This window comes from Ambystoma mexicanum, chromosome 5q, assembly GCF_040938575.1.
Source record: "Ambystoma mexicanum isolate Mex_15411 chromosome 5q, UKY_AmexF1_1, whole genome shotgun sequence".
In the NCBI taxonomy this organism is placed as follows: domain Eukaryota; kingdom Metazoa; phylum Chordata; class Amphibia; order Caudata; family Ambystomatidae; genus Ambystoma; species Ambystoma mexicanum.
Genome location: NC_090933.1, coordinates 658,041,709 through 658,057,178, shown reverse-complemented (window position 1 = coordinate 658,057,178; position 15,470 = coordinate 658,041,709).

Below are 15,470 nucleotides of genomic sequence, written 5' to 3'. Positions count from 1 at the left end.
AGGTATCAATATGTATTAGTTTGGTTATTAGATTGGTAATTAGTGTGTGCGATTACATGTGATGTGTATCTCACAATGTACAGCATCTTGGTGTATTGTTCCAAGTCATACTCAGTGACCACAGCCCTTCGACTGTGGTCTGAAACATGTAATCTGTCCTTCTTCAAGTTATTTGCAACCGGTTCTTACCAGTAAGCAGCACCTATACATCTTGTCTGCACAAAACTCATCACTGAGCCCTTTACCTTCTCGTCATATACGGCTTCTATATGAACTGGATTTGTTTCTTTGTTCATTTGCAATTGTGCCACTAATATCAGGTATAAATATGTATAAAATTGGTAATTTGTAAATTAGTATTAGTAATTACGCGTGATGTGTATTTCATAATGTGTTACTTTGCTTACACGAATGTATATATCTAAATGCGGGATGTCACTGCACTCGCAAACGCGTGAGGTTACGACATCTGCGTTTACCAGGGCTACCACATAAACACCATCGCTGGTGCGTGCATGAGATGCCCTCTCTTACGAGCAGCCCGCTGACACCACAAAGTAAGTTCAGTCCACAACTTAGTGGGCATCATTCTATTTCCTAACTTGCAACCCCATACAGCCTTATCTATATACTCGATACTCCACAGTTCTGTCAACTCTCAGCAATTCTGGACCATCCACTATGCAGCCCAGGTAACTGGCCCTCTAATCTTCAATTATTAACGATATTCTTCAGCATTACATTTAGTAACTCATACCATTATGCCCACAAACACCAAGATCCACTACCTATGGTACTGTGATCATTTTGTTTTCTGACCCACACATGTGTGCATATTAGTTATCTCACCTCTAATATACCGACTTAACCATTAACTTGGCAAATGTTTTTGTACTTCTTTTTTTCCCCTTTTGGTTTACTTCCCACTACCAATCGTGGTGTATATGCACTATTCTTTGAATACTGCCATGTATATGTATACTTTATTTGTAATTTTTGTGTTGTACAAACATAGAGCTCACCCTGAAGATGGAATACTTTCCGAAATGCATTGGCTAGTGGGCATACACTGCCGAGAATGCTTTTTGCCTTTTTTGATGAAAAACTATGATTAAAAACTGTTTTGGTATTTTACCTAAAGCACTGAGGATAATTCTTCAAACATTAACTTACTAATGAAAAACGTTTTTTGATAAACATTGAAGCTAAGAAAAAAAAATATTCTAACAAGCACAACTGCTTTTTCACAAGAGCATCTTATGAGCGTCTTGTTTACTGAGTAGTTTCACTCATTGTTTGCATATGCATAATGTCACATGTTGACATTTTGTTGAATCAGCTACAAAAGCGAGAACATAATGCTGCATATATACCTAAAATTACAGCAGATTTTGTCAGTAGTATCAGCAAGGTGCAGCAATCAATTGATCACTTAAATTCCAGACTTCCAAAGGAATCTTTCTTTGTTAACCCACAACTTAAATTGGAGACCCTAAATCAATCAGCAAAGGAAGTTTGTTATACAATCATTGTGAACTCTAAAGAATGCTTTGCATTCACAGAAGATTTAGTGGGTGCCACGTTGTTGCAGGGTGACATGTTTCAAAAACATGACCAATCTGAATAAAACTATAGAAGCATACCCAATGCTAAAAAAAGACAAAACTGAATACTGAATTATATATTATGAATTTCAGTGTGGCAAAGATGCTCTTTCTTTATATGGGTTATTCAGAGACAATAATATAGAGGACACATTTTCAGAGACGGACCATTTATTGAAAATACTCATCAAAACACCCATGACAACAGTTGAGTCTGAGTGGTGTTTCTCCATTCTTAAGAAGATAAAAAAAACATTCCTGAGAAACACAATGACAGGAGACCGACTCAATACACTGGCAATGCTCTCCGTGGAAATAGAGCTCATCAAAGAGATCTCAGATTTCAATATAAGAATAATTGAGAAGCTAACTACTATTAAAGATTGGCATACAACATTTCTCTATGAGTGGAAAACCTACTTGTCAGTCCCTTGATGGTTCATTTGCTGTGCTAGATTGGTTTGAAGTGTCTGTTACCAAAAAGTACTTGAGAACCCCACATTTGTCTGTGTTTATGATCAGTAGTCATTAAGAGCTCTCCCCATTCTACCTCTGGTGTGCATATACATGTATGGGCACATTTGTATTCACATATTTGTAATTCGTGAACATGTTGCATAGTTTTGAATATCTTACATGTTTCAAAAGAAGTGTACATTTTGACTTTTGGTTTGTTTGTGTCTGTGGTCCAGTTTTAGTTAGCCTTTTTAGACTCAGACTTTGCAATTTGAAACAACTAAGAATTTTAAAAGGTTTGCGGTTTGTACCTATGTTCAGATTTTGTGCTTTGATAATGTTAATGTTTGTAAACTGAAACTGTACTTTTGAAGAACTGAAAAGTTTATTATACTATGTTATGTTTTGATGGTTGGTGTGAATCAATGGTACCATTTTGGACATATATTCTGTTTTGTGATGAAACTGAGGGCGTCCTCACTTCTTTTCCCCTTGTAGCCTCCTCTCGGGTAGCCAGGGAAATGCCATCGATTTTGGATCCTGATCCTGGGGGTGGATACGCGAGGGAGGATTGTTAGGCAGAATCATATGCAGTACCCTTTGGGAACACCGCATACAATTAAGACCACAAGTGTAAGTACAAATTCACCTTTGGTACAAGCCTGTACTACACAGTAAAGTGGTAGTGATGGCTGAGCAGCCAGACTTATCTCAAGAGTAAAGTGAGCAGTATCAGAAGTTACACAAAGGACAGCAATTGCTATGGTTCAAACAGACACCGACTCAAGGTTTCTGAGTAAAAGACTATACATTTATTTACACCATCAGTTATAAAACAGTTTACTATTATAAAGCAGCAGAAAATCACAATCTTAACATACTACACAACCCCCAAACAATTCTGGACAAGTTAAGCTCAAAATGAAGTGTGAGCAAAATGGCACGCCAGTAGTTTAAAAGGGGAGGAAAGGCAAGCTTATTAAAAAATCAACAACACCAACAAGTAATAGGCAGGGCAATCTAGAAAAGGCTTACTACAACTAGGATTAAAATCAATAGACCTCGGCCAATGTTAATGGTTCAGAGTATTTGCAGAGGACCACACAGTTCAGAGTGGTTTGCGGTTAAGTCTTTGCCAAGAGTTCAAAAGGAAGTTGGTCGGAGGAAAAGTTATTTAAAAGAGTAGAGAAGGACAAGCCCTTGGATTGGTGAAAGATTTCAAACACTTTCACTGCGGTTGGACGGAACGAACGACCAGGTTTGCACAGTATGTTAGTAGAAGAAGAATGATGTAGCTGAGGCAGAAGTTCCTGGTAGGTCAAGCAGGCTCACGGTTCCTGAAGCGACTGTCGGACTGACAAGAAGGAGGAAGACTGGAGGGTCCTGCACTGCCCAGGGAAGAAACCAGCAGCAGAGCAAAGCGACAAATAAAAGGTGCGCTCCTTAAAACCCAAACAGGGTCCGGTCCTCCTGGCTATCCAGTGTACTACAGCGGTGCACAGCAAATGCGACCAGGTGAGGGAGGCCTTGCTTGGCGTTTGGCAAACAGGTTGGTCCTACCAGCTCAAGGGGAGAAGAATCCTTGCAGATCTTCCCTGTTGTTGAAGTTTCAGGAGATTCAGACCCACAGCAGGGCTTCACCGGGAGGTTCAGTAGTTGCAGTAGTCCTCTTCCTTCAGCTTCTCTTTGGTTCTCTCGATCCAGTGGTGACTCTGCCTTCCAAGTCCCAGAGACCTGCTTTTTATGCAGTTTTCCCCCATTTACACAGCCTGGCTGTCAATCACACAGCAGGGTGGCTGTCCTGAGAGGACAGCCACCTAGCCAATCAAACCAGAGTGTGACTTGGGTCTCCAAGGAGACCCGGTGCAGGGGGCCTTAAACCCCTACCTCACATCCTGTCCACCCAGACACTGAGGCGCCTAAGGAGGGCTTCTGTGCAGAAGCCCACCAAAGGATGGTGAACAAAGGAACCAAACCTGGTTTGGTGCGCAGAGTAAAACACGAGAAAGACCTTTACAAAAAGAAATGGTGAATGAACCCGACAGGAACCAAATAAAATCAAAATGGGACCAGCGGATTAAAGTTCGAGGCTACCAACAAAGCCTCTAACAGTACCAAGGCTATTTTCATAGTCCGCGGTAGGAAAAAAATGGTAGATAACACTGCCACCAGCCAAATCTTAGTGAAAGGTGAATTAAATAATGTTCCATGAGAAACAGACAAAACGGGATAACTATTAACCCTTCCAGTACTCTATGGAAGATTGTTTGTATTGGGTCTGTACATTTAAAAAGACTAGTAAAGTTAATGGCAACTTTACATGTTCTGGGAGACAGTTGTCAGTCCCAGAAAATGGAGTTTAAAGTGGGAAGTCTGAAAAAGACAACCCTGTGTTACTGCACTAAAGGTGCTGTGTGACACAGTAAAAAGATGATGCCTATGGAGTAGGTAAGACTCCACAGTCTATGAACACAAAAATGTAAAACACACGGCAAAACACATGTAAGAGTGGGAAAAAAGTCTCACACTCTTACCAGGTGAAAAAAATAAATCCTAGAAATCCAGCAAAGCTGCTGAGGGACTCAGTAGGTAAGGGAAATTAGCCATTCTGGAGAATTCTCCCTAACAAGGATCACCTGGGTGGATGTAACTTGGGAAGTGGGGAGAGGACATCCTTAGGTGAGACATGATATCCCCCATTTTCTTTTCAGAATGGACCCTCCATCCCACAAGCCTTCATAGGCTATTGTCAGCCCTTTCCCTATCTTTTCCCTATCACTTTCCCCAAGAATCAACAGTAATCTACTAAAACGAGGATGAGAACAATTAGAGCAGCACATCCTCATTCTGATAATGTACACATATATAGACATCAGCTGAGTACTGAGATGAGGAGGAGAATAGCAAGAGTAAGGCAGGACTACTGCTTCAGCAGGAGAGCTGTTTAGTCCTTTTTGGTCCAATCATGATGGCAGTAACTTTAAAAGGTGGAAACCTTACAGAAATGGAGACCGAGTCAGAGTGGCTGAAGCCATCTTGGAGAGCCAGAGCCACAATCAGTGATGTGCACGGAGGCCGAGAGGTTTGCCGGAGTACTGAGGAGTGCAGAGCTGGGGCAGTGAATGGGGGACGCAGAGTGAGACGGAGGTGCAGGCTGGGCTGCTGCAGTGAAGCAGCCGAGAGCCGGAGGAACCGCGAGGAAGTCTCCGTCCCGCTGACAGCCTCCTGGTGGGAGAAGCAAAGCCACTGAAGTCAGGCACACCAAAGATGTGAGACACCACGCATAGAAGCTGAAATGTGACAGGCAAGGGACTCACAGAACTGCTGTATGCAGAAACCAGTGAGTCTGCCTGGAGAGGGGGCCTGGGCACGGCGAAGGGGCAGTCAATCCCATATGAATTATTAAGTTACAAGTACTTTTGAATGCCAAATGAAATCCAACACATTATACGTACTTTTGAATAGCGAATGGAGCAACCACAAGTAATTTTGAATACTGAATGAAATGAAAGCCATAATAAGTACTTTTGAATACAGAAAAGAAAAAAAATCAAGTTTTGAGAACTTGTGAATATTAAATGGAGTAAAAGAAAGTTGGTGAATTTGGTTGATACCATGAACTGTATTATCTGAGAAACCAAGTATTAGCTTAAGCCAATAGAATTCAAGGAATTGTGCTGTATGAGAAAACGATCATTGGCAAAAGCCAAAATAGTCCAAGGAACAGAATGTTATGAGGAAGCCTGCATTGGGAAGAGCATGAAGAATATAAGAAAGTGTAACAAGTGCATGGTGGCCAACCAAGCCACTGTACAGTGTCAGGGAAGTGTTACACAAAGCAAGCATCATTGTCAAATGGAAGTAGTGGCACATTGTTGGTGGAAACAGTCAAGGGGTATGGGAAACTTGATATTTAATGGGTGGCGGTGTGCTCTGACAACTGTGCCTAGAGCGAGGGCCCTGTATATAAAAGCCACTGAAAGTAGCCATACACAAGCTTCTGTTCCTCAACAACCTCTTACATGATTTTGAAGTCAAGAAACGGAACTGCCTATCTGATTAGGTGAATTCGAGAAAAGTGCCAATATTCAAAGAGCCGGGAAGTGTCCCAAGGAACTGTGGTGTTTTTGTTGAAAAGCAGGAAGATTTGAACTCTTGGGGAAGGGAACCCTGATGCCTTGTGAACTGTTTTGAACTTGGGGAAGGGGAAGCTGATTACAAGCCAAGAGCTGGAAGAAGCTATTAACTTTATTTTGAAGACTGCTCATGTTGATGCTGACATCCCTACACATTGTATACAGTATGTTGTAAGGGCAAGTATAGGTTTTGGACAGCGACAGCCATTTGATTTTGACTTCCTGACAAAAACTATACTTAGTTTTATTTAGGTAGGGAAATCCCACCTTAGCATAGTGCAAGTTAGGTCTTACTCCATCCTGCTTTTTAAGTTAATAAAACCTTTGAGAACCAAACTTGAACCTGTTGTCTGTGTCTACTTCATGATACCTTCACAATATACTGAAACTCTGCTACAACTAGTAAGTTAAATAGGAAATTATGTTGATTTTCAGTTTGTATATATGGTCAGGGTTTGCACTTTGATACTGGTTGTAAACTGAAACTGCACTTTTGAACATCTGAAAGTTTGTTAAACTCCATTGAGATTTTTGATTGTTGGTGTGTATCGATGTTTCCATCTCCTACATGAACCGTTGAAAAACAAAAATGGTTAATAAGATATTTTGTAGTTTGATTTTCTTTTTTATTAAGTCTGGATATGGAAAACATTTTTTTGTAAAAATGTAATTTTGTACCTTTGAACAAGTAAACAGGTTTGATAAGAAATGTTGAGTTTATTCCAAAATGTTTAGCTTGATGTTAACGTTTGTGTTTGTCTTAATATGCATTACTAAAATTGAAGTGAGGAAAAATGTTGAGATACATTGTTAAATAATTCCCATGAATTATAAAAATAATGTTTCTACAGGAAAACACTTGCATTCCTAATAAGAATGTGAACTAAAAGCTCCATTGTGGAAGCATACATCTGTTTTTTTTCTTTTAACTCAACCAACAAAGAAAGCACATTTTACCAGAGAGGCATCTTTGAAAGTTGCTAATCATTTGATGTAAAACACATTTACGTTTACAGATTGTGAAGGGCAACATAACTCTGTAGGAGGAATATGTAACATGAGATTTCAAACACATTATGTCTGCCATATTTGATGAGCACTTAGGCACAACCACTCTGTCACAAAGGGCATCTATACAGCCAACATGCTGGGACTCCTGGAAAAGGATTTACAAACCTACATATGTTTTTCCATTTAAAGTGATAAATGAATCGATTTAAATGACAATGCTTTATTTGATTATTATTTATAGACTTTGCAAATATAGAGAGAATCTGGATATTGCTGCCTCTTAAATTCACAAACACTGGTGTCAATATCTAAAATGAGGTCAATCATTATTTTTAAAAGTGCAATTAGAGAAGCCGGTGGCAGTAACTAGTGGTGCATCAGCAATATCCAGGTATAGTTCCGGTCTCATTGCATGCTGTACAGTAGACCCTCATTTCCCTCCGTCATTGGGGTCATTGGATAATCAATGCATAATACAGCAGCATGCAATTGTGCCAAAGTGAGAGGTTTATGTCACGCAATGTCCCCGTTGTTCAAAGTATTCATTCAATTCATGCAAGGGAAAAAGACCACTAGGGGTTCACATTTATTCTGAATGAACTCTTTTGGGTATATAGTGTTCTTTTGCTTCACATGGAAATCTTATGGGTTAGTAGGTTAAGTTGACAATCGTGTTTGCCCTTTTTTTCCCCAAAATTAAATGTTTAATAGAATCAAAAAATGAAGTTAATGGATAATTTTCAACCTGGTTTTGGACTCTTGGACATTGACAAATCCAGCAGTCTTCTGACCAGGCAAATATAACTTTTGAGTGAAAGATAGAAAGATTTGGAGACTCTAGAAACATTCTTTCGGATGCTAACTTGAAACCCCTTTGTGGAAGCCGATGTTGGTTTACTTTCAGAGCAAATCAGTGAGCTGTTCGACGTTGACTTTTTTGCAATGCAAATTGGGATTGTCATTCTTCAAGATAACATAGAGTTGAAAAAACATGCAATGCTACATCATTTTCTGTAGTGTTGCAGATACCAAGAAGTACAAGAACACTTACACAACAGCACTTAAGCTTGCTTCTCTAGTTTGTTAAAGCTATCTCCCCGAATCAGATTTTTCAGACACTAACATCCTTAAATCAAAGTTCCCAACCCATATCACTGACAATCATCTTAATGACTCTGTCAGTGCTGCCGTTTCAAGCTGATTACAAAACACTGGCAGGCAGCATACAGCATGAGCTTTAACACTGAATGTCCAGATGAATTTCCAACAGTACAATATGCAGATTTTATGTGACATCTTTTAATTCAAAATAATAACATCATCATGTTTTTTTAAGTTTTTAATACAATGGTGTATGCACGCACTTGTGCATTCCTGTATAAGGAGTACATTAATAGCCAGCCTATACAATTCTCAATTTCAACCCCCTGCTTATGAACATTAGCATCACAGTGACTCTCATTTATTGACATTCAACTACAAGTAGCTCTTAGTAAGGAATCGTTTGGTGACCCGTGCTCTTGCATGATCCTTTATAGTATGTGGAGTCTCAAGACATTATTGCCCACAGATGTCTTAGAAATGTTCACAGGTAGAAACCCACATTGTGGGAAGCATCCGACTTATGTTATCAATGGATTGTCCAAACAGGGAGAGGGTTGACTGTTTGCTGTCTTAATGATTGCAAAACATGTGAAAATTTGGTTTTTGAAACCTGTCAGCCTGCAACAGTGGTCCAGTGGAAGAAGTAGAAATACTTGGGCGAATTTCATAGCAGTATTGGCAACAACATTTGAAGAGGGATTTCGAAATGACTAATCAGATAGTGACCCAGGGAACTGAGTATGGGAAATATCTAGGAGGCCAATGTTTGAGAAAGTACTTGCACACTAGCAGGAGATCTGAGACCACACTGTGTGAGACAGGTGCTAGTCCATAACCTCATTAATTATCCTGATCCCCCTACAGGTGACCTTGCATTCAGCATAAGGAACTGACTTGAGAGAAGTGGTTACATACTGTTACCCCTTAATGGGTTGAGGGGAGTGAAGTGGTTGGTCAGTGAATCAATGCAACTTTGAAACATCTGTGTCACACACAATTGTGTATAACCAGGTCTATTATTGTATTTTTCATTTTAATTTTATTCAGTTATAAATTATTAATTTTAACATTACACACACATTATCAACAAAAGACAAAAAAACGAAAAAAGCAACAATCAAGAAAACCAACATCATAATAAAAAAGTACATTAAAAGATAAGCCATTTGCTAAAACTATACATTAGGACGTCCTCAAATGCCTTTAAAGTGCTAAAATTCTTCAAATCCAAGTTCCTCTCTTAACTGTCTTAACTTTTTTCAGCTAGATAACTAAATAAATAAGACAGTATTAAGATTTTACCATTAATCTAAAACAATTTTCAGTGATGGTCTATGTGTGCTGCTTCAAGATTTAAGGATGTAATAAGCCCAAGGAAGACATTTGTTCTGCCAGACATTCTTAAAACACACTCTCATTCTGATCATGGTTTAATAAATCCACATATCTTTCAAAATAATGCAGACGCAGACCCTTGACTGCAGGGCATTAAAGGAATAGTGCGCTCAAAAATATTATTGTCCAAAGTGTTCGGGCATGTGATTTTAAGGATACGTTGATCAATCGTACAAACATTTCCTATGCACCTTACCGTAGTTTTCCTCACCTTCACACATGTGAAATCAGGCAGCAGGGCGCGGCCATCTTGTGCTAATCTTATCCGTTGCCGCATTGCCCTAAGGTGAACTGCCCTGGTGGCACTAAATCATATCCCCGGCCCCCTAAACTGACATCACCATTCCTAGCGATATTCTCCGCCTATCTCCATGACGTTACTGGGCAGCAGTATCCAAAAGCGCGCCGACATCACCTACGTGTTGACACAGAACCCAGAATATCAACACACATCCTCTCACAACACAGCGTGTCCCAATTTTGAATACACAACATTATTTTTAAAGGAAACCGCAATACTCTGCAATTCATAATGTGCTTTTATTTCACAATAAACGCTCTGAGAGCATCTGCCAATTTACATATTCAACCACATTGGTAATTTCTTTCTTTGTTCTCGATCCACAACTGTTTATCGTGAGTCACACAGTGTTTCTTTGGGTATAAGAAGCGCATTGGATGCACCGTGAATCGCAAGGCTTCGGCATCAGCTAGCCGCTATGCCACCGTAAACAATGTCAGGTTGCTCCTTATCCTGGTACCGCGAAAGGGCATACCGGCCCGGGGCAATCGTCCCAAAACACTGTCATTGTAATCCAGCCATTTAAGTGTATCTGCAGCTGCTGACTAAAGAAGCCATCAATTGGTATCTCAAATCGATGACATTTGCAGAAAGGCAGGATGTTGTTGTGTAGAAAACATAACAGAAATGTGTCTCAGTAGCCGTTCTTTATTCTAATTTATCAATTTACCCATTAATTCTGCAACGTGGGAAAACTAATGATGAACACAAACGTGAAACAATGGAAACACAGAGAAAACATCATGGAGAGTCTACGATGCGCTTGAGAGCTTAGTGCTATGGAGTATGTTTAGCTCACAATGGGATGCAGAAGCTGACGGAAGAATTCGAAGAATACCTAGACAGCATTTTAATGGAAGATTAACGTAGAATTTGACATTGTTGGAACCAGGGGGAACCCAGATGTGGACTACATTCATTTTGGTGCTGGACTGCCCATGTGCCCGGGACAAAGACAAGTCCACATATGTTGTTTTTGCGTGTCATTCAATATGCCACAAACAATTTCCCATTACAATGTAAGCCAGCATTAACGGTCAGAAAATGAAACTTTGACTTGTTCCTCTATAAAACCATCTACAGTAAAACTTACATAATAATTGCCATTTCCATTCTCTCTGCGTAATGCAGAGTCTCCGTTCAGATCAACCAATTTTCATAAAATGAAATTACATGTTCCTTTGTCCAGTTTTGGAATGGTGAACCTTATCATATTTGACGGTATTACACACCTCCCACACTCATTGTATTCCGAATCCTCCCTTTCTTCCAAGGACGAAAAACAATTGAACCTTATACTGTGTAGGATGTGTGGGTTTGCACAGCTCACAAGCAAACTTCAAATGCATTGACCTTCACTCCCATGGGAGCGAATAGGCCTGCAGACCATTGTGGCATTTGAAATATTTTTGAAAAACAAACACATTTTTTGCTGGCATCCACCAATGCAATGCAAAATTTCTAGTGATTTACTTTTTTTATGAAAACAGTTACAGTTAGTTTACTTCCAAATGCCTTATTTTTAGAGTCCCTCTGTTGAACTGCTCACTCACCCAGCGCCTCACACACCCAGCCACCACCACCTGTCAGCTCAGTCTGTCTCCTGTTCTCACGGCAATGCATGTAATCATTTTTGCAAGTAGCGAGTCTCGAGCCCTGACAAAATGTGCTTGTACGAGAATGTCAGAGCAAGCCCTGCTCCAACCTTAGTGCACAATCCGTCTCTGCTCACTGACTCATGCCATCTCCAACCCCCTCCTGCCAGGCAGCGGTCCCCTGAACCCATGACCCCTGTTCCCTTTGAACACATCTGGTTCCCAGACCTTACCTCCGCACCACCTCAAATTCACCTCCCTTATTTCTAATCAGGAGTGGTCATATATTTTGGTAACACTGACACCTATCCCCACTGCGTTTGAAATCGTAAGACTCCAAAGGCAGCAAATCAAAGATCGGCACTTCTGATAAGGCATCCAGTAGCAACGACCCCTAACACATGACCCCCTAAAAAATATAGGTCAGAATGCACCTATATCTCACCAACAACCCCCTTTCATGCTTCCAAGACCAACACATTGCCGGTGTGCTATCCTTCATGATAGCAGATATTCTAGATCTCTCCTTTTTGACCTTGAGATATGAAGCAAGAGCTTTACAAGATGAACCTGAACTTTAGCACAACACCACATTTTTGCTCCATCAGAATTTTATTAAGAGAGAAACAAAGAGCAAGGATCTGTCTAAGAAGAGCATCATTTGCTTTTGCATTATGTTTCTTCTCTAAGCTCCACAGTTGACCGGATATTGTATCTAGATGTCATGCGCCGTATTAGATCATGGCGCATTTGGCCCCGGTTTCGCTTAAGGAACTGTTGACATTCCACCATGTCCATTCCTCCGTCCATGCAGCGGTCTAGTTCTTTTTCTGCTCCTGGACGTAGGAGCTCATAAGCCACGCCCCGTCTTCCTCGCGTCGCGTTGCAACCTTCTTGCTCAGCTACTCTCTTGCGCTGCCGCTGTTGCATTAACGGTCATGCTCTTTCTTTTCTCTCAACTGTTCTGGCCCCCGGCCGGTGCTTCATACTTTACTGTGCTCTCTTGTTTGCCTTTCTTTACGCTTCTACCTTTACCGTACGGAGCTTTTTCATTTCTGTATGGTTCCTCTCGCTCTTCCTCTTCTTACCTGTTTATGTTCTTAGCTCGCCCCTTGGCTTCTCATCTACTGCTTTCTCCCTGTTTGCTTTCTATTCTGCTTGTGTGGAGCCATCCTGTTCATCCGCTGTACTTGGCAGTCTGTTTCTGAGGCATCTTGTATTTGGACACTGTAAGAAAGACCTTCTCATTACAATGGAGCCCAGTTTTCAGAAGGACTTCTGTGACTGCCACTTCCATTGGGGTTTTTTACGCCACATCCAGATTTTTCCCCATTTTCTGTCCCTCCCGAGAAGGGGGTCATGGTGGGGGCTCCTTGTTAAGCCTTCATTGTGGCTTTCTCCCGTGCGAGACACAGCCATCTGATCAAGAAAGAAAAAGATTACAGAGCCAGAAGAACACTCAGCCCGGAGAGCAAGGATTTCAACGAATCAGGTGAGGCACAGGAGGGAAGCTGGGACACTAAGGACACACAGAACACAGAGTCTGACACCAGATCCCTCCTAAAAAAGTTCTTCTTCTTGGCTACATATGAAATACAATGTCCCTGCAAGGCAGCCTTTTAGATATCGTAAAACTGATCAAAATCAAGGAAAGAATTTTTTAAGTTAATGTCTTCGAGTAATGAGTTATTGAATCTCCATCTATTAGTGCCCTTTCTGAAGCATCTCACTTCCAAATAAGTTACTATAGGAGAATGATCGGAAATTAGCAAACATTCAATAGTGGATTCAGTTATTGCAGGTACTAAAGATTGGCAACACATATGTAATCCATACGAGATAATGTATTGTATGGAAACGAGTGAAAGGTGAAATCCAGGTCAGTAGGGTGTGAACACCTCCATGAATCAACAGCACCAATTTCAGCTGAACATCTTATAAATTCAGTATGAGATTTGCTATTTCTGAGTTGACAGCAGAATATTCTATCTCTAAATGGGCCTATAATATTATTAAAGTCTCCACAGAATACCATATTAGGGCGGTCTGACTGTAGTATCTTTAGTTTCAAATCAATTCAGAAGCTGGGGTTATGGGTTCATATAGATTAAGGATTCAAAAAAATCTCAGAATCAATAGATATTTTCGCTAATATCCATCTACCTTTAGTATCTCTATCTTTATGGAGGATCTGATAGTTAACTCCCTTTTTAATTAATATTTCCACACCATTATGTTTACCAACTGCATGACTAGCCAGTACATCGCCCACCCAAAACATGTTTCATTTCATGGACTCTTTTGACGATAGATGAGTTTCTTGTAAGCAAGCAATAGTTGGCTAAAATCTATTAATGTGAGCTAAAACCTTTTGTCGATTCATTGGATTATTGAAAGCCTTAACGTTCCATATCATGCACCTTAAGATCATAGAAGAGAAGAGAGCGAAAAAGTCTTAACAATGAACAGTGACTTAAAACACTGTGACCAGTCAAGGCAATTCCTGTATAGCCAATAGATAACATACCAAAGCACAAGCAATTTTATTTTGCTTGTCAAAAAATAGTAAAACTCAGAAGAAAAAACAAAAAAACGAATGGAAAAAGCGAGTAAACATTACAAGTTAAGATAAGGAAACCTCTGAAATTACGGTGTGCATGACAACCCCATACAAAGTTTGGAAAAATGTGATAGAGAACAAAGACAAAAAGTCTGGAGGTCGAGGTTGCAATGTCAAGCAGCAAGAAGGAGTGTGGGCACAACCCATAAATGGACGAAACCGCAGGTAAAGCACATATGTGCCCGCTCACCTTAATTAAAGATTTTAACAATTCCAGAGGAGAAATTCACTTGAAGGAGATAACATATGATAGCAAATCCAGTGGTACACATAAGAAAAGAAAAATGATCCATGACTGGGGGTTCCAGTGTCCATTGCCTCCTTGTTTTGCACTCTTAAAAAGTTGATCAGATCATCAGGATCCTCAAAGGAAGATGTTTTGGGGTTGGTGGTAACTCTAAAGGTGCACGGATGAACACAACCATATCTCGCATTCAGTTTCTTGAGGGCAGGATGATAAGAGAGCAGTTGGATCGTAGCCTTAGATACATCTTGCAAAATAAAAAATCCCTGGTCCTTTCCATACCACATGCTCGATTCCTTTTGCCTTCTGCATAATCATCTGATGTTTTGTATATTCAAGCATCAAATAGATTAGTGTCCTTGGTGAGGTCTTCTTATGTGACTCTACTCTTTTAAACCCCAATCTACGTGCCCTTAGTATATTAAGGACAGTGGAAGAGTGAAAATTAAGAATGCTAGGAAGGGTTTTCTTGAGGAAAAGAACCATGTTGCCCCGCTCAATTCCCTCAGACAAATATACAGAGACTGTTTCTATTGTTCCTGTTTTCCAAATTCTCGTTTTGTTTCTGAATGGTATGCATCCAGTGCTTAATTTGTAAAGAAAATAAGTGGCAGGGCCCAAAAAATCTTGGTCCCCTAATCCTGGGGCGGGCGCCGCCCGCAGAATAGGCGGCCTATGCCGGATCAGTGCTAGACCTAGATGCTAGACAGTGCTAGACAGCCAGCAAGAGCGTGCTTTCTGGCCTCACCTGTCCCGCTAATAACATGTGGGATAGTGCTCCCAATTTCTGGCCCTCTGGTCTGGTTGCTACCATTATACTCTGGGTCTGGGTGGGTGTGTGTGTGTGCGTGTGTGTGTGTACACCTACTTACTCTGGGTGGGTGTGTGTGTGTGTACATGCATTCATGCATGTGTCTGGATGGGCCTGGGTGAGTCTAAATCTGCCTTCCTGCTTCTCCCCCCGCACTGGTTTGTGTGAGTGCATGGATCATCTGTGCGTATGC